The sequence below is a fragment of the Chrysochloris asiatica genome, unplaced genomic scaffold (genome assembly GCF_000296735.1).
Source record: "Chrysochloris asiatica unplaced genomic scaffold, ChrAsi1.0 scaffold00043, whole genome shotgun sequence".
Taxonomy (NCBI): domain Eukaryota; kingdom Metazoa; phylum Chordata; class Mammalia; order Afrosoricida; family Chrysochloridae; genus Chrysochloris; species Chrysochloris asiatica.
The window spans coordinates 14,255,261-14,279,007 of NW_006408561.1; the positions used below are offsets into that span (position 1 = coordinate 14,255,261).

The 23,747-nt window shown below is 41.3% G+C and overlaps 1 protein-coding gene across 1 annotated transcript in view; it reads right to left on the minus strand.

Annotated features, from left to right (window-relative positions):
- The window catches only part of PDCD10 (programmed cell death 10), a 75,028-nt gene extending 51,899 nt beyond the window's left edge, over positions 1-23,129 (minus strand). The window contains exon 1 of the mRNA XM_006861805.1: positions 23,061-23,129. The gene's annotated coding sequence lies outside the window, so the exon portion shown is untranslated. The remainder of the gene's footprint in view (positions 1-23,060) is intronic.
- Between the last annotated feature and the right edge of the window lie 618 nt (positions 23,130-23,747).

Here is a 23,747-nt window from a genome sequence, read left to right on the forward strand (position 1 = left end):
TGCTATGCATAGAGTTTTCAGTGACTAGCGATTCGGAAGTAGTTTGTCACTCTTTCTTCCTAGTCTGTCTTTGTTTTGTAGCTCATCTGAAACCCTTCCACCATGGGTGACCCTGCTGGTTATTTAAAACACCGGTGGCATAGCCCTCAGAATCACAGCAACTCAAATCACCACAGCACAACAGACAGACGAGTGGTGGCCGTTTGGTACCACCAAAATAAGGACACCAAAATAAGATTAAAACATTCAGATACATTTACATCTCTCATCTTCCCTTGAAAATGATATTTTCTATAATTCAAGATTTCATATTCCATATTCTAATAAGGTTATGTGAAATTCAATCTCCCTGAACTTGGCAACTGTCAGTTTAGTATTTATAATATTTTGTGTTTAGGAACATCTAGAATTAATCTCTTGTTAACAAAAAGTGTAATATATGCACTTTAGAGGACAATCTACATTTATTACTATGGTACCAGTGATTGGAATGCAAAGGTGAAGGATCAGTAGTTGGAAAATATGGCCTTGGTGACAGAAATGATGCTGGAGATAACGTGACAAGATTTTGCAAGACCAATGACTTCTTTATTTCAAATGTCTTTTTTAAACAACATAAATGATGACTCAGCATGGACCTCACCAGATGGAATACACAGAAACAAAACTAATTACATCTGTGGGAGGGGGACAGAGGAAAAGCTCAATATCAACTGCCAATTCGCAGCCAGGGGCAGATTGTGAACAGACCATCAATTGCTTATATGCAAGCTGAAGCTGAAGCAAATTAAAACAAGTCCATGAGAGCCAAAATATGACGTTTAATATATCCACCTAGATTTATAGACCATCTCAAGAATGTATTTGATGCAGTAGACATTAATGAGCAAAGTACAGAAGAGATGTTAGAGGACACCAAGAAGATCATACAGGAAGAAAACAAAAGGTAATTTAAAAGACAGGACAGAAAGAAAAGACCAAAATAGATGTCAGAAGAGACTCTGAAACTTGCTCTCCAGTGTAGAGAAATGGAACTATTGAGGAACTAAAAGAGCTGAACAGAAAGTTTCAAAGATTAGCTGAAGACAAAGTTCAAAGACGTGGAGTCAGAAAAACAAAATGGAAGAACATGCTCAGCATTTTTGAAGCTGCAAGAACTGAAGGAAAAATACAAGCTTCGATTTGAAATACTGAAGGCTTCCATGGAAAAATATGGACTGATGCAGAAAGCATCAAAAGATGAATGAGGTATACACAGAGTTGCTGTAACAAAAGTAAATGTATGGTGATCAGTCATTCCAAGACGTAGCATACGATTAAGAACAGATGGTACTGAAGGAAGAAGTCCAAGCTGTACTAAAGGTATTGGCAAAAAAACAAAAACAAAGCGCTACAAACAAACATCATACAAATTGAAATCTTTCAACAAATTGATGCAGCACCAGAGACACTCACCCATTTATGCCAAGAAATTTGGAAGACAGCTTGTGCTTAATTGGTTATACAAAAGCTATCAACTATATGACTCATGGCAAGCAATGGATAACACTGGGAAGAAGTCTTTCAAACAGAACAAGAGGTACTGAATGGTTTAAAATCTGTGCATCAGAGTTGTATTCTTTGATCATAATTACTGTACATTGAGCAAATAATCTGAGAAACTGGATTATATGAAGAAAAACGTGGCATCAGATTGGAAGTATTTTCAATAATAACCTGCGATATGCAGATGATGCAACCTTGCTTACTCAAAGTGAAGAGGACTTTAAATACTTCCTGATGAAGATCAAAGACCACAGCCTTCAATATGGGCTGCACCTCAGAGTAAAAAAACAAAAATCCTCACCACTGGACCAATAAATTACATTCATATAAATGGGGAAAATATTGAGATTTGATTTTGCTTGGATCCACTATCAACTCTCATGGAAGCAGCACTCAAGAAATCCAACATTGTTATATAATGCAATACTGCTGCATAACACCTCTTTAAAAGTGTTTAAGAGCAAGATGTCAGTTTAAGGACTAAGGTGCACCAAGGTGCACCTGATCCAAGCCATGGTATTTTCAATTGCCACATGTGAATGTGAAACTTGGATAATGAATAAGGAAGGCTGTAGAAGAATTGATACATTTGAATTATGGTGTTAGAGAAGAATATTCCAAGTACCATGGACTTCCAGAAGAACAAACATAATTAGTGTTGGAAGAATTACAGCTAGAATTCTCCTTAGAAGCCAGGATGGACAGACTTCATCTCTCATGTTGTTGTTGTTGTTGTCAGGTGCCATCAAGTCGGAACCCCATGCACAGCAGAACGAAACAATGTCCAATCCTGGGCCAACCTCACTACTCCTGCCACACTTGACGCCATCAATGATGTCACCTGGCTGATCCATCTCGTTGGGGGTTTTCCTCGTTTTCTCTGACCCTCCATCTTAGCCAGCATGACATTCTTCTTCAGCGACTGTTCCCTCTTGACAATATGTCCAAATCATCTTTCATACTTCAGACAATTTATCAGGGGGATCAGTCCCTAGAAGACGTTAAGCTTCGTAAAGTGGAGGGTCAGTGAAAAAGAGGAAGACCCCCAACCAGATGAACCGGCACTGTGGCAGCAGCAACAAGGGCTCCAGTGTGACAATTGTGAGGATGGCACAGGACTGGGAAGTGTTTTATTCTTTTATGCATAGGGTTGCTACAAGTCAGTACTGACTAGATAGCACCTAACAACAATACACAAAATTTACTTAATATGTCTCTTCTAGTATGGTTTTTATAACTCCCATCAAATGTTTAGGTGAGACCATGCGTATAGGGTTTATAAGACTCCAACTCAGGCATTGGTTAATTTGACTTCCTGCTAGGGTTAAAAAGAGCCCTCTCAGAAGCAGGCAAAAATGATTCAACACCATCAAGAAAGAAGAGCCATGTGTGGCTCCGTATCTGTAAAAGCAGCGGCAACAAAATCAGTGCCATACAGAGACAGAGCAGTTGCACATTTCCAGGCCTATAGACTAAGGAAAGCTGAGTGCCTAAGAGCTGGCTTGCAAAATGTGCCCTTTGGGCATTCACAGACAGTGCTAAAGGAGTTTTTAATACTTTCCCAAACAGGGCAGAGGCCAAGGGGCTACATGGCTGCAGTATGCAGTATGGCAGTGAAGAATTGTTCCTGACTAGAGGACTGTTACTACTCCTGCACTGTACCTTGTTCACTTTCTTGAGTAGTGTCTGAGTTCTCCATGGTCATTGCAATGGATTAGTGAACCCAGATATGAAGCAGAGAGTGGTGGGAGGGATGGTTGGTGTCAGAAGAGGGTAGGTAAAGTAGTATGGTGGTGGCATGTTTGATCTCCATTTCATAGGAACTGGCCTTGGGCTGAGTTTGAATTTAATTCTCCTTCCCCCTTATGAAGCCAGATGAAATCAGATATAGCCACCCTGCTGCTTTTTATAAATTCTCTCCACCCCCCCCCCCAATACCGCATGGGATATACAGAGATATAGGCAAAGAGCATGAGAATTAAGTTTCAAAAACATGGGTTCAACGTCTTGCGTATGGGGTCCCCAGCCGGTCTCCTCCCTCCCTGCCTACTTCGGATGGCAGCTGCTTATGCTGGACATGTGGCCAGAGATGGGTAAGGATCACGTGGAACCTCGGCAACCTAAGACAGAGCCATTGCCATGCTGCAGTGAGTTTCCATGACAGGTAAGATGGAAGAATTTGCACTGACCGCCTAAAACAGGCAGTGTCCCTTAAACAAATAATAAATAAGGGGGAATCTGATGCAGACCCGGTCAGGAGTTCATGTCCCTGTGGGCCCAAGCGTTGCAGACCGTCCAAACCATAGGCTCTGAGGATCAGACTTTAGCCACCTAGCAGACATAGCAAAATGTCCCTCCATCTGATTATTCAGTTATGCTTGTTAGTAATCGCATACATGAGCCCTGGATATCCACAGATAAATGTAAAAACCTTCCCTAAAAGCCAAGACTGTAAATTCCAAAAAGGCAAAGTGCCCCCCCACCAAAAAAAAAGGTAAAGAGGATGGAGAGAAACACTGTTAACTGATGATGTATGGAGGGGATTATTATCAATGTAATGAAACAAGTCATATAAATGGTTGAATGTGAAACTGATGATGTGCCCTGCAAACTTTCACTCAATCCACAATAAAAACCTTAAACAAAAAAAACATGGGTTCAAATTCTATCCCATCATTTATAAACTATCTCATCTCAGAGCAAGTCACTTTCCCTCCTGATGCTTTAGTATCTCCATCTGTAAAACGGACAGTAACTGAGCTGTATACTTCATATTACTATCCATTTTAAAAAAAGACGAAGCAACTAAAGCATACACAAACAAAGTGGCTTGCTCTTAGATGTATACCTCATAGGACTCCTGGTGTGGTACTGCAGGATCAGCCTGGATGGCAAACCAAGAGGTTGGCAGTTCATACCCACCAACTCTTCAGAAACCCTATACAGGGTTGCTACGAGTCAGAACTGACTCAACAGCACTTATCAACAGTAATATACATACACTAGTACCTGGTGTGGTACTGTAGGTTAAGCCCTGGACTGCTACATGAGGTCAATGGCCCAAGTCCACCAATTGCTCCTTTGAAACCCTATACAGGATTGCTATGAATCAGAACCGACTCAGTGGTACTTATAAACAACAATATACTTCAGAGTTGTAGTTTCAATAAAAGATGAGTAATATCTAAAGCAAAATGCATCTTGCATTATAAGACAGTGTGATGCTGTAGGATATGCACTAGACCACAAGGTCAGTGCTTCAAACCCACCAGATGCTCCTCAGAAAGCCTATTCAGTCACTATGAGTCAGAACCCACTTGACTGCACTTAACAACAATTAAACATTAGTTATTTAAAAATTTTAAATAACAATCAAAAGAAACTATGCATTACACAATAAATGCCCAATTTTTTGGAAAGTCTAACTTATCCTGGTATGGCACTGGACTGCTAACCACAAGGCTGGCAGTCCAAACCCACTAGCTGCTCCTTGGGAACACTTTATAAGGCCACTAAGAGTCAGAACTAACTCAATGGCACATAACACGTAACAACCTACCACTTAATCTGCTACTCAGTCATTTCCAAGTTATCTGTGAACGCTAACTGGAGTGCTGGTATAACGCTGTGGGTTAATGCACTGGGCTGCAAAGTCAGTTTGATCTGCAGGGTCAGTGGCTCAACCTCAACAACCACTCCTTGGAAACCCTATAAAGGGTAGCTATAGTTTGGAAGTTCAAGCTCACCAGCTACTCCTAGGAAACCCTATACAGGGTTGCTATGGGTCAGAATCGACTCGACAGCACTTAACAATGAAAATATCTGAAAGTTCAGACTGAAATTCACTGAAAACATGTAATACTGGAAAATCAAAACACAATTATCCATGATGAAAAAAATGTTTAAATGTAAAAGAGCTTGAAATTTAGTTCCATTCACTTTACCATTCATTATTAATCCCCGTCTGCCTATAACAGATATGCTGTCGTTACTGTTTGTTGTTGTTGTAAAGTGTTGTCGAGTTGGTTCCAACTCAAAGTGACCCTCTACAGGATTTCCAAGAAGCAGATGATGGGTTTGAACCATCAACCGCCCTCAAACAGGCCCCCAAGCCACAGTGACTGCCTGGTCTTGAGCCATCCTCATGATCAACTGGGGATTGGACCATTGTAATCCATAAGATTTTCATTAAGAAATTACTAGGCCTTTCTTCCTGGTAATACGTCTGTATCCCAGCAGACCAACTGTAATGTGCCCAGCACCACAGCAATCCAGAAGCCTCCCCTGACAGACAGGTGGTGGCTGTGCATGAGGAGTACTGACTGGAAACTGAATTCAAGTTTCCACATGTAAGGTAGAATTCTACCCACTGACCCATAGTGCTAAGTGATAAACAGATGTTTATCTGTTTGCTGTCAAGTCAATTCTGATATTGCACAGAATTATAGAATTGCTCCACAGATTTTCAGAAACCCTGATTATATAGTAGTTAAAGTACTTAGTTGGTAACTGAAAGATCTGTGGCTTTTACCCATCATCCACTCCATGGGAAGATTTTCAAGACTGCAACCTTTCGGAAGCAGCTCGCCAGGCCTGTTTTCTGGGGTGCTTCTAGGTTAGCTTCAAATTGCCAACCTTCTGGCAAGTAGTTGAGAACTTACCCATCTATGCAAACTGGGTTCTAAATATTTAATTTTATGTCTGTCATTTAAAAGCCACAATTTCTTTTTCTATAGAAGGTTAAGTGGGGGCTAAGGTTCTAAGTAAAACTCTCAAATTCAGTTACCTAGAGGAAAATATGAATGGTACTATTCCAATTATACCTAAAGGAAAACCTAACTCACTGCCATTAAATCAATTCTGACTCACGGCGACCATATTGGACAGAGTAGAACTGCTCCACTGGGTTTGTTGTTGTTAAGTGCCGTCGTGTTGGTTCTGACTCATAGCGACACTATATAAGGTTTCCAAGGGGCAACTGTGGGTTTGAGTGGCTTACCTTGCAGATAGCAGTCCAGTGCTTATCCAGAAGCTGTAAAGATTTACTGAAACAATCTCTCATCTTTCTCCTGTGAAGCAACTGACAGGTTTGAATCATCAACGTTTTTTTTCATGACCAAGGCATAACTCACTGTATCACTGGGTTTCTTCAATTATACCTCATCACTATTAACTGCACTGTTACCATACAGCACTATTTCTGATGGTGATTAGGTTCCAAGGGTGGTATAAATGGTTAAATCCTGGGCTATTAATTGAAAAGCTGGCAGCCTGAACACACCCAGAAGGGTCTTGGAAGAAAGACCTGGCAATCTGCTTCCAGAATGTCATAATCATAAAAGCCTTTTAGAACAGTGTTCTGAGGTTAAACACACAAGACACAGAGTTGGCTTGACCACAACTTGTTTACATTTTTTTTTTTTTCTTTTCTTCTGTTTAAGAGGTAAGCACAATGCTAAAAACACAACAGGTTTGGATTCAATCACTAGTAAGATCTTTGGAGAGTTACTAAATTTCCCTGTGCCTCTGTTTTCCTTTATATGAAACAGGAATAATAGCTGTCTCTTACAAGTTTTGAGGAAGATTAAAATAAAGGAAATTAATTACAGATGAAGTGTTTTGAATAGTGAAAATGTTATGTTATGTTATATTATATACTGCTGAGTCCGGTTCAGACCCATAGTGACCCTGTATAGGGTTTCCAAGGAGCAGCTGGTGAATTTGAACCGCAGGCCTCCCCGTTCAAATGGACTTTACAGCCCAGTACATTAACCAACATCACCACACCAGTGGTCCAGAATAGTGTATGGCATACAGCAATTATCCAAAATTAGCTATTACATTTAAGCACAGAAAAATGCTTGTTTTCTAATTTAGAAACACACGATCAGATCTTCCAGAAGTTAGGCTTCCTCCACAATCAAGCAGTCAGGGGAATCAGAGATTCCTCAAGTAAGATACATGAAGAAAGATAGTGATGTTAAACCCTTTTAAAATAGCAAAAATTGCTTTTTTTTCCCCCTTTAAATAAAACCATATGAAAGCTTTCAAATGAGGAATATAAAACATATTACTCCCTTCCTTCATTAAATAAAATTATTAAACGATACCAGTTCACCCAAATTCTGCTCTCTGCAGGAGCTCCTCTGACACCGGCTCCTCCAGTCTGAGAACCACTGTTCCACATGCACTGACTGAAGTCCTAACACTGAAGCTCAGGACTACCAATGGACAAATGGACCAAGATTCTGCCATATACTTCCAAGCTCAGCTAGTTCCAGAGCTTAGACTCTTAATAATAAAGTGATCCTTGACCTATGTAAGAAACTAAAATCTTAAAACTCTAATTTAAAAGCTAAAAAAGCCATTATATATTGTTGTTATTGTTAAGTGCCATTGAGTGGATACCAAGCGACAGACGCTGTATAGGGTTTCCAAGGAGTAGCTGGTGAGCTTAAACTGCTGACCTTGTATTTCAAAGCAACTTTGCAGTCCAGTGCATTAAACCACAGTACCATAATTTCATAATTCAGAAATACAAGTCCACACACATTTCTATGAAGAACCAAAACAGAAATAATGAGCGATAATTTAAACAAATATGCTACTGGTGTGGCATAGGATGAGACAAGGTTAGCAACAATCTTAACCCACCAGCTGCTCCTTGGAAACCCTCTATATGGTCACTATGAGTCAGAACCAACTTGACAACTTAACAACAAAATAACTGTAAGTGTTTAGAAAGGACAGTGGGAACAGGACTGTGATTCAGATTCACTCCAGAATACTCAGCAGCACAAGGTTGTGGACCTTCAATTTGGGTGCTGTAGTTTAAGCATTTGGGTGCTAACTGCATGATCTGCAGTTCAAACCTACCAGCTGCTCCAAGGGAGAAAGATGAAGCTGTCTGCTTCTATAAAGATTTAGTTTCAGAAACCCTAGAGAGCAATCCTATTCTGTCCTATGGGGTTGCTATGAATTGAATGGACTCTATGGCAGTGGGTTTAGTTTTTAGTGGAGTCTTGGTATGGCGCTGTAGTGTTTCACCTGGTACACTGAAACACTCAACCAATATTGGCAGTTCAAACTTACCAGCTGCTCCTTGGAAATCCTATACAGGGTCGCTATGAGTGGGAACCGACTCCATGGCACTTAACAACCATGACAACAAAGGACCATAGAACGACACTGAATCATTCTGGCTACCTAGTCAAGGACATTCATTTTTCAGCAAGCAGGTTGTTAGCTACCATCAAGTTGAGTTAGTCTGGCTCTTGGTGACTCCATGTTTCTGAGACTGTGACTTTTGGAAACATTACTAGGCCTTTCTTCCAATGCTCCTCTGAGAGGATTCAAACCACCAACCTTTCATTTAGTAGTCTAGCATTTACTAGTTCACACACCACCTCGATATGTTGTTGTTAAGTACCGTGGAGTCAGTTCCGACTCACAGTGACCCTGTACAGGGTTTCCAAGGCTGTAAATCTTTACAGGAGCAGAGAGCCTCATCTTACGCCCGCGGAACTGCTGGTAGGTTTGAACTGCCGATCTTGAGGTTAGCAGCCCGATTTGTAACCACTACGATGTGTTGTTGTTGTTGTTGTTACATGCCATCAAGTCGATTCCAACCAATAGCAACCCTGTACAGGGTTTCCTAGGAGCAGCTGGTGAGCTTAAACCACCAACCTTACAGTTCAAATGACTTTGCAGTCTGGTGCATTAACCCACAAACACAGCGCCATACCAGAAGTGTTGTTGTTGTTGTTATGTGCCATGGAGTCGGTTCCAACTCACAGAGACCCTGTACAGGGTTTCTGAGGCTATAAATCTTGACGGGAGCAGAAAGCCTCATCTTTCTCCCGCGAAACAGCTGGTAGTTTTGAACTGCTGACCTTGCGGTTCGCAGCCCAATCCATAACCACTACGCTACCAGAGCTCAGTAAAATTCCTTACTGTATAAAATCTTGCTAAAAATCAGCTACTTGACCTAGTGAATCAAAAACTCCCTCAAGAAACTTCGAATCATCAGGGAATGATGTAAAATGCTGTGAGAGTTGATACATTATTCAGAGACGAAGCAATGGCACCGAGTTCAACAATTACTACGGTTGTTGCTGCTATGTGCCGTCAAGCCAGTTTCTGAGACTGCAAATCTTTATGGGAGCAGAACACCTCACACTTTTCTTGTAGAGCCACTGGTGGATTCAAACCTCTGACCTTGCAGTTAGAGTCTAATGCATAACCCACTATACTACCATGGTTCAGGTATTATGTCCTAACCCTGGTGACTGTTTTAGCAATACATCCATGTTTCTGGCTACCCTCCCTTGGTTTCTGCATTTCTCTATCTTTCCTACCAATTCTTAAGGTATTCCACATCCTTTTAAATAAAGTTTTTTTAGTTTTTAATTAACCAGAGCTGGTTTATATATCTTGCAACTAGACCCCTGGCTCACCTTAAAAGTTAAATGTATCATGTCCGTGTATCACAGCTAAATATTTTGGGGAGTACTATTTAATGCAAATATCTATAAAATGAAAAAAAAAAGTACAGTTCTTCTGTAAATAGTGGTAGACAGTTAAAGATCTGAAACAGAAAGACTTAAGTTTAAAATTTTGCTCGAGTGATATCAGATTATTTGACTGCTCTTACTGGTAGTGTAGTGGTTACGAATCAGGCTGCTAAACTTAAGGTCGGCAGTTCAAAACTACTAGCAGTTCCATGGGAAAAAGATAAGGCTTTCTGCTCCCGTACAGATTTACAGCCTTGGAAACCCTGTACAGGGTCACTATGAGTCAGAACCGACTCCACGGTACTTAACAACAACAACTAAACTCAGACGCTGTAAGAAAATTGATAAATGTACTCACTTTACAGGACTTTACAGGACTGTTAAGAGAATTAAACATATCTATCATACTTATATGGAGTCCTGGTGTGGTGCTGTGGGTTAATGCAGCAGACTACAAAGTCGTCTGAATCGCAAGATCAGCAGTTCAAGCTCACCAGTTGCTCCTTGGAAACCCTATATAGGGTCACTATGGGTTGGAATTGACTTGACGGCACCTTAACAACAACAGCAACCATACTTATACAGGGTCACTATGAGTTGGAACCGATTCGACAGCACTTCACAACAACCATACTTAACATGAAGCCTTCAGAATTGGCTTTGTCGTTGTTATCAAGCGTCATCAAGTCACTTCCAATACATGAACAATGACCCTGTATAGGGTTTCCTAGGAGCAGCTGGTGAGCTTGAATCGCGAACCTTGTGGTTCAAGCTGACTTTGCGGTCTAGCACATTAGCCAGCAGAGCCACAGCAGGACTCTGGTAGCGTAGTGGTTACAAGTCGGGCTGCCAACTGCAAGGTCAGCAGTTTGAAACTACCAGTGGTTCAGTGGGAGAAAGATGAGGCGTTCTGCTCCAGTAAAGATTTACAGCCTCGGAGACCATGTACAGGGTCACTGATTCTGACTCCACAGTACTTAACAACAACAACAACCATTCTTAACACAGTGTTACATAATAAGCATTCAATTTATATTGCTAGTTATTAAACAAAAACAGTTGTTGGAAAACAGAAAAGAAGCTTATCCCCTTGACTAAATTATCATTTGCCCAAAAGTTCACAATCTACTGACTCATAAATCAAATAATGACTAACAGAACAGTTGGTTAGTGCTGAAATGAGGTACATGTCTTTTCAATTTCTTTTTTATTAGTATTTGTGATTTCTTATTTTAATTTCTCCAAAACGTTAAAGTTTTAAAAATCCTTTAGAAAATCAACTACACTTATGCCTGTATATTTTATCACGGTTTAGCATAGTGGCTACAAATCGGGCTGCGAACTGCAAGGTCAGCAGTTCGAAACTACCAGCTGCTCTGCGGGAGAAAGATGAGGCTTTCTGCCCCCGTAAAGATTAACAGCCTCGGAAACCCTGTGCAGGGTCGCTATGAGTCGGAACTGACTCCACGGCACATAACAACAACAACAAAGTAAAATTTAATTTAAAGAGGCTGTACCACATGGGTCTTGTCTATTTGCTTTGCATCACTTATCTTAGGTACCTACTACTTAACCTAAAGACTTCTATTTGACTAAGGTCCTCTACAATATGCAAAGTGTACCCTCTTTTACATTATGAACATTTTTAGCACCAAAACATTGCCACAAGGCACTCAAATGTAGATAAAAATTATTATCCCAAATAACAAATAGACTCTGGCTCATTTGCTTAACACTATGTGCTAATGAGGCCAAGGTCATAGTTTGATGATACTATTTAACTTTACCTTTAGCTCCCAACTGATCTCAAATATAAAGGCTATATTAGTCACAAGAAGAAATGAGGGCATCAGAATTATCTGTTTATGTTATCAAAGTTCTTCCTGTAACATTCCTGCTAAGAATGTAACTCATTTCAAGGAATGCCAACCAAATTAAGTTGTTGTTGTTAAAGTGCCCTCAAGTTGGTCCAGACTCATACAAAGTGACTCTGTATAGGGTTTGGGAGAGTGGCCAGTGACTTTGAACTGCCAACCTGGTGGTTAGTAGTCTAGTGCTTATCTTACAGTGCCACATCCTCAAAAATCTCTCCAAATTTGACAGTACTGTCAAAATATTACTTTTAATATGGAAAAAGATATCATACAAGTATTGTTATTTCTGAGTAAAAAAACACAGTATTAGTCAATGGTGTAAGTGGTATTTCAGGCTAGAATTCAGCCCAACTTGTTCCACATTCCCAACTGTCTGCTGTTGTTGTTGTTAAGTGCCACAGAGTTGGTTCACAATTATAGAGACCCTGCACAGGGTTTCCAAGGAGCAGCTGGTGGGTTTGAACCACCAACCTTGCAGTAAACAGTCTGGTGCATATCCTATAGCACCACACCAAGACCAGGTCCCAACAGCTAGGTTTTATTCATTTCTTTATTTCCTGTTGTTGTTACGTGCCACTGAGTCAGTTCTGACTCAGCAGCCCTGAATAGGGTTTCCAAGGAGAAGCTAGTAGGGTTTGAACCACCGATCTTGTGGTTAGCAGTTCAATGCCTATCCTATGACTCCTAGTACCTAGCATAGTATTCTTCACAATCTAAGTCAGCCACAGTTAGCTGGAGATGTGGTGAGGAAAAGTTAGAAATAACCCTGCCCTTGAAAAGTCTTGTAGAAAAGAGACAAAAAAGAAATATAGTGCTAAGTCATTTTGCATAATTGCAAGAACATGCTTGTATCATGTTATACCTATACTAATCCTATGCAAGTTCAACTGACATACTTAAACAATATTTTTTCAGAGAAGAAAAAATAATTGGAATGTGTAGATGTTGATAATCCCATGCCATGAGCTTAAGCCTTAGGATGAAAGATAGTAAACTACTGACCTACTACTCCCGCCACCAGACTAAGCATCACAGTGCTCTCACAGGGATCAACTCACCACAATGTTGAAGTCCTGGTGTGGGGCTACAGGATAAACATTGGACTGCTAACCACAAGGCTGGTGACTCAAACCCACCTAGCCCTTCTTGGAAACCCTATACAGACAGGGTCACTATAAGCAGGAACCATCTCAAAGGCACTTAACAACAACAAAGTCGGATTGGACTCCATGTAATAACTTCCTGGTTGTGGTGGTGGTGGTGTTCTAAGGAGTCGATTCTGACTCATAGAAACCCTGCATAGGGCTTCCAAGGCTGTAAATCTTTACGGGAGCAGAAAGCTTCATCTTTCTCCTGTGGAACACCTGGCAGAATTGCTGACCCTGAGGTTAGCAGCCCAACTCGTAACCACTACGCTGCCAGAGTTCCCTAGGAAATATTTTTAGAGTACGATGGAATACATGTAAGTAACTTTTACCAGCCATACTTAGCACTTGAGACACAACTTTTTTTCTAAGATTACAATTCTAAATCTAACTGTCATCCAAAGAAGTTCTACCACTAAGTACAGAGTGGTGGTGGTGATGTGCTGTGAGTCGGAACCAACTCATAGAAACCCTGTACAGGGTTTCCGAGGCTGTAAACATTTACAGAAGCAGAAAGCCTTATCTTTCTCCTGCGGAACAGCTGGTAGTTTCGAACTGCTGACCTTAAGGTTCGCAGCCCGATTCGTAACCACTACGCTACCAGAGCTCCTTAAGTACAGTGTAGTGAATTGATTTTATATATGTGGTCTTTCTAGTCATGGTCTCTTGCTGCTGCTGTAAGTGCCATCGAGTTATTTCCAACTCATATTGACCCTGTATAGGATTTCCAAGGAGTAGCTTCTGGGTTTGAACTGCCGACCCTGTGGAGTTCAAAGTTCAGTGCCACACCAGGGTCTCATAAACTTGCACAAAATTACTGGTTGGAAGTATGCGAGTAAAGTGTGTGAAACTCTTGCAGGGACTGGACAGTGACTGTACAAATAAGGAGCCTGTGGCCTACCAAGGAGATTGGTCAGTTTTGGATCAAAGACCCCTTAGCCCCAGAAGAAAGCAAACACTGAGGGTGTTAAGAAAGAGTTGTGGTGGGCTCACTGCCCAAAGGGTGAGATGGCTGCAATGAGTTTGTTGGCCCATGGAACAAGAGCTGAGCCCCTTCAGGTAGAAGGTTTACTGGTGGAGTTAAAAGATCTGTAAAGCTTGCTTGTACAGAGCAAGAGAAGCCTGTCTATGCCCTATACAGAAGTCGCACACCTTTATCTCCTGGTCAGTGGGGTTTGGCTAGCATGCTGGAAGCCAGTAACAGAGGCTAGAAGGACCCTGTGGCAGAGGCTCAGGAGAGCTTGTGCAAGGGTCTTTGAGCTCGTTGGTAGCAAGGCACAGCAACAGAGCAGAAGCTTCCAGAGGCTTACAGGCCTCCCAAGCATTGTTGATAGCTGGAAGCAGCAATGACATGAACACAGCAATAGACCATAACAGTGTGCCTGTCTTCACTGTAAGAAGGACATGGATAATTCGGGAAAGGGTAAGCAGTTCTCCTTTGAAAATCTGTTATTATTTAATGTCTGCTTTCTATAAAAATAATAATGGTTTTCACTTGACCAACACTGTAGTAAGTGTCTCCCGTTTCTGGCTCAATCACAGATGAATGTAGCACCCTAGAATGATTGATACCAATGGGTATATATCTCATTCTGAACAGTCTAATGTCTTCCTGGAAATTAGAGGCACAACCTATCTGCATGTGCAATGCAGACAGACCGATATATGCATACACTAACACCACTTTCACTTTTACTACAATTGTTGAAAACATGGTCCTGAGTCAGCTAACCTGGACTCCAAGGAATAACTGGTTGTGTGGCCATAGGCAAATGACAACCTGGCTGTATTTTAGTTTCCCTCCTCTATAATATAGAAATAATAACACCTCTACCTCACAGGTAGTCGTAAGGATTATATGAGACCACATAAAATGCTTAGCATGATGCTTGGCACTTAAGTCACTGCTCAGTAACGGTTGGCTATCCCAGCTCATTTCTAAGACAATTTAAGGCAAAGTTCAATATTAGGCAACTCAGACTTACTGCTGGTAAACTATTTCCAAGGGATTGGCTTCACTGAATAAAATAGCACAGGCATTCCTTGCTTTACTGTGGTTCGTTTTATTGCACTTTGCAGATATTATGTGGGTTTTATTTTTTGTTTTGTTTTTTCATAGTTTACAAATTGAAGGTCTGTGGCAACATTGAGTCAAGCAAGAATACCAACAGCATGTTCTCACTTTGTGTCTCTATGTTATAGTTTGGTAATTTCACTCTTTCATGCTATTATATACTTTTAATAGACTATAGCATAGTGCAAGTAGAACTTTTATTTGTACTGGGAAACCAAAATAAATGTGACTCACTTTTATGCAATTCTTACTTTATTGCACTGATTTGGAACCGAACCCTCGATATTTCTGAGGTGTGTCTGTTGCTACTGTTGTTGTGTGCCCTGTGACTCATAACGAGGCCTGCATTGGGTTTCCAAGAGCGGCTGGCAGGTTTGAATTACCAACCTTGAGGTTACCAGTCCAGTGCTCATCCTACAATTCCACACAAGGCATGTCGGTAGTGTCTATCATTTACCATATTCCACTTCTGTTATCACAAAATTCTAAGCTTACTAATAAAATCCACTTTAAAAAAACAACAACAAAAACCTGTAGGTAAAACTTCATTCTAGGCAATTCAGAAGAATTGGAAAGGTTCAAATCATTTTTTGGTGGTTAAAAAAAGGACTGGTCTTGTTGTTAAGTACTGTGGAGTTGGTTCCGACTCATAGTGACCCTACACAGGGTTTACAAGGCTGTAAATCTTTAAGGGAGCAGAAAGCCTCATCTTCCGTGGAACGGCTGGTAGTTTTGAACTGCCGATCTTAAAGTTAGCAGCCCGATTCGGAACCAGTATGCTACCAGAGCTAGTGTAACCATGAAAAATATGACTGTCTTAATTGGGAGTCCTAGGGTGGCACTATGGGCTAATGCATCAGACTGCAAAGTCGTCTGAACTGCAAGGTTGGTGGTTCAAGCTCACCAGCTGCTCTTTGGAAACCCAATACAGGGTCACTATGCACCAGAATTGACTCAATGGCACTTAACAACAACAATGTGGCATTGTAGGATCAGCATCAGACTGTGAACTACAAGGTCAGCAGTTCAAACTCATCAGCTGCTCCATGGAAACACTATACACAGTTGCTGAGTCAAAGCCTACTTGAAGGCTTAATAAGAACAACCCTCTCTTCCTACACCTGCCCCCACTAGAAAATGATCAAGCATGTCTCACTTCTGCTGGAACTAGGAGACTGTGTGTGTATATGAAAGGGGCAGGGGAATGGGTGAGGCTACTAATTGGTTCTGAGGTCAGACACTCATCCTCAGGCATTCAGAGTAACTTACTGGGTCCTACCCCTTTACATGTAGTCCTGGTGTAGCACTGTAGGCTAATGCGCTGGACTGCAAAGTTGGTTTGAACCACAAGGTCAGCAGTTCAAGATCACCAGTCACTCCTAGGAAACCCTATACAGGTTGACTATGAGTTGGAACCGACTCAATGGCACTCAACAACAATCCTTTTACAAGGAGTTCTGGTGTAGCATTGTAGGATCAGCACTGGACTGCAAATCACAAGGCTGACAGTTCAAACCCACCGGCTGTTCCTTGGAAACCCTATATAGGCTTGTTATGAGTCGGAACTGACTTGACAGCACTTAACAAAAACAAAATTACAGTACATCTAAGATGTAGTTAAATTTTGTAGCTAAAATGACAAAACTGAAATTTTCATCTCCACATAAACGAAAATAGGAACCATTTTTATCTTTATGTAAACACGTTATCTCTTAATAGTCCAATAAAAGTATTTCATTTTTAATATGTGTATATTTCACATGGAATTCTGGTGTGGCACTGCAAGATAATGCATTAGACTGCAAAGGTTTGAACTGCAAGGTCAGCTAGAAACACAAGGTCAAAGGTTCAAATTCACCAGTCGCTCCTTGGAAACCCGAGGGTCACTATGAGTCAGAACCGACTTCACAGCACTTTATTACCTACTTGAAATAATTGTTTTAAGGAGGAAATAACATCAGGAAAAATGCAGATCATTGAAAGATAGGTCTTTCTATGTTTATATTCTTTTGTTACAACAAATGTTGCTTGTAAAAAAAACACCAGTATTAAGGTCTCAAAATTCTGTAATACAGAAATTTCACTGTAATGGATAATGACTGCTCTCTTTTTTTCACATAAAAAGTTAACGATTCTGATTTTAGAGACCTCTAAGAAAGAATAAACATCTGTTATGTAGGGAGAATCCTGGTGTGGAGCTGTAGGATAAGCCCTCCACTGAAAGGTCGGTTTGAACCTTCATGTCGCCAGTTCAGTTGCACCAGCTTCTTAGAAACCCTATATAGGGTTGCTATGAGTTGGAATCAACTTAGTGGCACTTAACAACACCAATTACATTGGGAGACCTGGTGTGGTGCTTAGAGTAAGCACTGGACTACTAACCCCAACGCTGGAAATTCAAACTTACAAGCTGCTCCTTGGGAACACTATATAGGGTCCCCAGGAATCAGAACTGACTACACAGCACTTAACAACTAAGTTATAGGGGGAATACAGTGGCTCTAGAGAATAAGCATGAGACTGCAAACCACAAGGTTGGTGGAGATAAGATAGATAAATGCATAAACTGTTAATCTCTTACTATGGTGAATGCTGCAAAGTGTACTGCCAAGTCTAGTAAAGATACAGTGGGGACCTACTCTAAGCTTCAGAGATGTGGGGTGAACCGTCAGGAGAGTTCCCTAAGGAATGACCTCTAAGATGACACTTGAAAATTAACCACCAGGAATTGGTCAGATTTGAGGGGAACCAGGAACTCTGAAGGCAGCAGCCCACCGAGATAAAACATGTACAAAGGCCTCAGTCAGGAAACTTACTTATGTGGTAACTGAAAGGTGCAACAAATGAAAAAGACCGTTAGAGAGGAGACAAAAGACAAATGATCACATTAATCACATAAGAGGGTAACATAAAAAACAACAACAAAACAATCTAAAGAAACTGAGTCTCCATTCCACAACACTATAGAGTCAGAGACTTGGATGTTGTCTTGGTCTCCCTGTTACTAGCTGCGCATCCATGGGCTGACTAAACCAACCTCACTGAACCTGGTTATTCTTTTGTAGAGCATATACTCAGTAATTCTACCTACTGAGAGTGGAACGATAAACCCCTTGTTCGTATACATTATATTCTAGCTAGAAAAAGAGAAAGATTGAGATGCACATGGAAAACAACCTAAGTTCCATAAGAAATAATGGCCAAAAGCTGACACAAATCAACTACTGTCAGAATCTAAAATGACAGCAAGTGTGAGTTAGTAGAATGTAAATTATAAATCAGTATAAAAAATACAACTGAACACATCACTATGAAGCCTATGTTACCCAATGTGCAGCGGTCCAAACTAACCAAAGTACTTGAGAACATGACTTTAAAGGAATACCATAAAACAATACTGTACCATTCCAGCACAGATGAAATAGTATCAAAATTATAATCAACTTTAGAAGTTAGGAGAAGATTAAGTGGTAGAATCAAACTTAAGCCAAAGCAAAAATACACTGAAATACAGCAATTTCATTATACAAGGGAGTTTCAAAAAGTTTGTGGAAAAAATGGAATTAAAAGATAACAAATAGGACCTTAAGTGGAATCGTGAGGCCCATCCAGAACCTTCCGAGGTGGGACATTCCCACTAGAAAGGACAAGCAGACCAGCCTGGAAGAGCTAGAGCAACAGAAGATACATCTTCAAAGAAAGATTAGCAGGAAAAATCCAAAACAAAAATGGCAGTATGATTGGCTACTACAAGAATAAGCTAGTTGTTTGCTGGGAACCCATCAAGGCAAGCCATAAAGTCCCTTTAGGACAAACCCCCCTTTAAGACTGAAAGTCAAAGGGAACACATGAGCAGGCACATAAGCTTGCTGAGGACCACATTGGTCTACTGGTGAGTGGAAGAGGGGGAAAGGCAGCAATGATGAAAGGGACTGAGTTCAATCACATTCCATAGACTCCCATTGACCTGGAGATTAGAGAAACAAAGGAAGGGTTGGTTAGTCAAAAGTATGGTGAGACCAGGGGACACCTGAGCCCATGGACAAGGACATAGCTACAGAGGACTAGAGCTGAGAGTGAAGCATCCAGTTGACATGAAGTGACGGGAGATGCACAAGAACACCCAAACTTGCAGATAGTACCCATTTGATCTAGCCTGGATGGCCTGATAACCTAGAACTCAACTTGTTGTTGTTAAGTGCCGTCGAGTCGGTTCCGACCCATAGCGACCCTGTACAGGGTTTCCGAGGGTGTAAATCTTTACGGGAGTAGAAAGCCTCATCTTTCTCCCGCGGAGCAGCTGGTAGTTTCGAACCGCTGACCTTAAGGTTCACAGCCCAATTCGTAACCACTACGCTACCAGAGCTCCTAGAACTCAACTAGAGGAGGATTAAATATATATATATATACTTTGGATAATGGAAATGAGGGTGAATTGCTACAATTTGATGAACTTCACCTATACTCATGGAGGTAGCACCTCAAAATACCAACAGAGAGAAAGAGTTTTCACATCAAGTATCAATGCTATTCCCTCTGTATACAGGGCAGATAGGGATAGGAAACTTAGACACTGGCTACCTAAAATGAGGCAAGAAGTGATTGGCTTACAAGTTTTTAGGAGGGAGTTTAGTTTAAGAGTGTGCAGAGGAAGAAAGAGTCCCCATTGAATAGTTTTCATCTTGTCTAGATGGGTCTGTTGAAAAGAGATGGGGATAAGAGTCTTGTGACTTGATTAATTGTTATCATGACTAATTGAGACTGTCACAATTGGAAAGGTAGAAGTTTTATAACAAAAACGGGGAAGTAGTCAATCTTTACATTCCAGCAACAGAGGACCCTAGGACCATCAAGGGAGAAGAGTACAATCGGAATGCAGGACCTTATCCTAAGATGGCGGCAGAGATGAGGACATGGAGAGAGGGAGCTGCTGAGGACTCTAAATTCATGCAAAGAGAGGGACTGAGAGCTGGCGGCCAGGAGGCAGGCTTGCAGAATGTGCCCTTTGGTGTTGTAAATTATTATATATGCCTGAGTGTTTAAAAAAAAAAAAAAGAAAAAAAAAAAAGATAAAAGTGAGTAGAGAGAAATACTGTTAACTGATGGTACGTGGAGGAGATTATAATCATTGTAATGAAACAAAGTATATGATTTGTTGAATGTAAAACTGATGATATGCCCTGTAAACTTTCACTCAAATCACAACAAAAAACTTAAAAACAAAACAAAACAAAACAAAAAAAAAAGCCCGGAATTTTTCCATTAACATTTTGACGCTCCCTCATACTTAATTTTAACTTATTTCCAAGTTTTCCAAACTTATTCAAAACCTCTTTCTACAACCTCCTAGTTTCCCACAAAAAGTTAGAATTCACTTCCTATCGCCTCCAACAAAAAGTAAATTTAATTCTGCCATCTAAAAAATACATTAACACACTTGCTTTACTAACTTATGCTCAGTTTATGGTTAAACTACCCTCCCAATATAGAACAAAATTAGTTTTTTCCAGTTTTCCATTTCTTCCCTTGATTCTTCATTCCCCATGAGCTACAATTAGCTAAGTGTCACATTATTCCAGATGTTAACTTAATTCTGTAATATTCTGTCTTCTACTTTAAAGGCCTTATTAATTTTCATCTGAACGTCTAAACCACAGTGCAATAAAACACCAATGAATGTGGTGTTACTGCATTTAAATTTCAGCAAACTTTAATGATCAATTTACATAAAAGTAAGCCATAACTGGTTACTTGCTGTCTATAAATAAGTATATAATTACTGGATAAACTTATTATCAAGAAATTCTGGTGTCAGTGAACTTAATCCTAAAACTCTATTTAAGAATTATTCAATAATATTCATGACTATAATTAATCATAATAACAAAAACGTTAAGACTGGAATAAGACCACAATTTTCAGCTCAATATAAAACATACGCATCACACATCCTGTGTTTTTTTTTTTCACTCATTCATGTAAAATAAAGATGAATTGAAACAAAAAGTACAGAAAATAATATATAAGGTCCAGATTCCATTAAACTCACAGACACATTCTACAGTAAAGAAATGAGAAGCAAATAAAAATCCCAAGAAGGATATTTGATGTTACCTCCACAAATACAATGCACCTTCTTTTCTAATGGTGGTGGTGTTAGGTGCCATTAAGCCGCTTCCAACTCACAGTGACCCTGTATAGGATTTCAGAAGAGCGGCTGGTTGGTTTGAACCACCGACCTTGTGGTTAGCAGTCCAGTGCTTATGCTACAGCACACTAGCACTAAACTATCTCTTGTAACCACTTTATTTGAAAAAAGGTATAATGTAAGCTTTATGAAAGAATTCCAATCCTACTGTCCTCAGTTTTGCAAAAGTAAAACTACTACTAAAATGATGTTGTTAAGTACCATCGATCAATTCTGACTAATAGCTACCCTGCATTGGGTTTTCAAGGAGCTCTGGTAGCGTAGTGGTAACGCTTTTGATCAGCAGCTTCAAACAGCTATACAGCGGGAGAAAGATGAGGCTTTCTGCTCCAGTAAAGATTACAGCTTCGGAAACTCTTATGCAGGGTCACTGAGTCAGAACCGACTCCACAGCACATCACCACCATAGGGTTTTCAAGCAGCAGCTGGTGGATCTGAACCATTGACCTTCTGGTCCAGTGCATTGTCCTTCAGCACCACACCAGGATTCCAAACACTAAAACAGAATGGGCTACTTAATTGAAATTCTCCTAACTGAAATTCTCGTATCTCCTATGTACACTTTTAAATAGACTGTAGTAGTACAAGCTATCACTTAATACACCTCTAATAAAAAAGAAAGGATTCTTGGTGCAGCAGTATGAGTCCAGGGCATTGGAACTGAGCAAGGTCGGCAGTTCAAACTCACCAATCACTCCTTGGAAACCCTACACAGGGTCGTTATGAATCGGAACCGACTCAATGGCACTTAAAAAAATAATAATAATAAAAGAAAAATAGGCAAGTAGAAATGCAGTTTTTTCCCCAAATATTTTCCCAAAGGTCAGAGTAAGATTTTCCTTTAGATTAGGAATTTCCGCCCTGCTCAAAAGAATTCTTAGAAATAAATAAAATACGCTCTTTTGGAACTTTCTCCACCCTCTTAAAAAAACACAACCAACCTCCCTACGCTTTCTTTCTTGAGAAGCAGCTCAGATTCAGAAGCTGGACTAGAATTGGACAAGATTCAGAGAATTTGTCCGTAAGTGTGTGACCTTGGGCACGTCACTTATCACCTCAGTTTCTTCAGCAGCAGCAGGATGTGAAAGTGCTTTGAAAACAGTACAGGGTAAACATTATAGGTATTACACATAAGAGGATCAAGCCTTCCTATTTAAGACAAAATTCTCCTTTGAGAAGCCACATCAAGAAGCTGAATACCTAGATTCCTGTCAACATTTGACCCTTCTTTACATACAGTCCTCTTCTTTCAAAGGGCAAAATCCGAGTCACCCCTAAAAACAGCATCCTCAGCACCTCTCCTTCCTCCACTCTTCCCCTATCCTACTTCTAAAACGGGGGAAATAGCAGCCTCATCTGCCCCGCCCCAAGCCACACCTTTAGAGGACCCCACCCCGGGTACATCCGCCCGCTCCCCTCTCCAGGGGCACCAGAGGCCAACCTCGCCTTCCCCTCTCGCCCCAATCTAGAGGAGATTTCCCGGAGGCGTTCAGGCCCAAGTCTGGCAGGCGGCATTTACAAACCCGCTTTACGCCACTCGCGTAGGGTAACCTCACTTACGCCCATAGGGCCCCGCTCCAGCCCCGTCCGCTCCGCCTGCCAGAGCCGAGCCAGAGTGCCTTAGCCTTGGCCCTATGAGACCCAGACCTCTTCAGCGCCACTCAGAGTTACGGGGACTGAAAAAGAATAGCCACACCTTACCGGTAACTGAGGCGCTGACTCCACTTCCCACCTTTGGAGCCCTCTTCAACTCCCGGATCAATTCACTCCGGCGACGCCGGAAGGACCCGAGAGGAACCAGGCGTTGTCCGGAATCCTGCCCAGCCGGAGTCGCGCAAGGTGTATAGGGACTCGTAGTCCTATCTGCCGTCCATGTCGTCAATTCTTTAATTCATAAGACTACATATCCCAGCAGACCATGTGAAGGAGCCTAAGGCTATGGGTGGGGACACTTCTAACCAATAGTTTGAGAGTTTCCTGCCTTTTCAGGAGGAGGTGAGAAGGAAAGAGTTGAAGAAAAAGAGAGGAAGGGCGGGGTCAGATCTCACCTGCGCCAATCAGGGTGCAGAGCCGGCCCCGCAGGCGACGCACCCATTGTGCGGGCGGGCTAGAAGAGCGAAGGAAGGAAGGCAGGGAGGGAGGGGTTGAAGGTGTGGAATGTGGGGCTGCCTGGTGGGTGTACCGCGTGGGCTGAGAGGGGACCTCGGGGAAGTATTCCAGGCCCAGTAAGGACTCGGTGTGGTAACGCGCCCCAGCGGAAGGAGCAACTTCTTCAAGAACCGCCGAGCTTCTGGCATTCTGGGTTGCCGGACCTGTAGGTCTGGGCAGGACAGGCTGTCTAGGGCTGCCGGTGGAAGCACTCGGAGGGCTGGAGGCTTCTCCAGATGT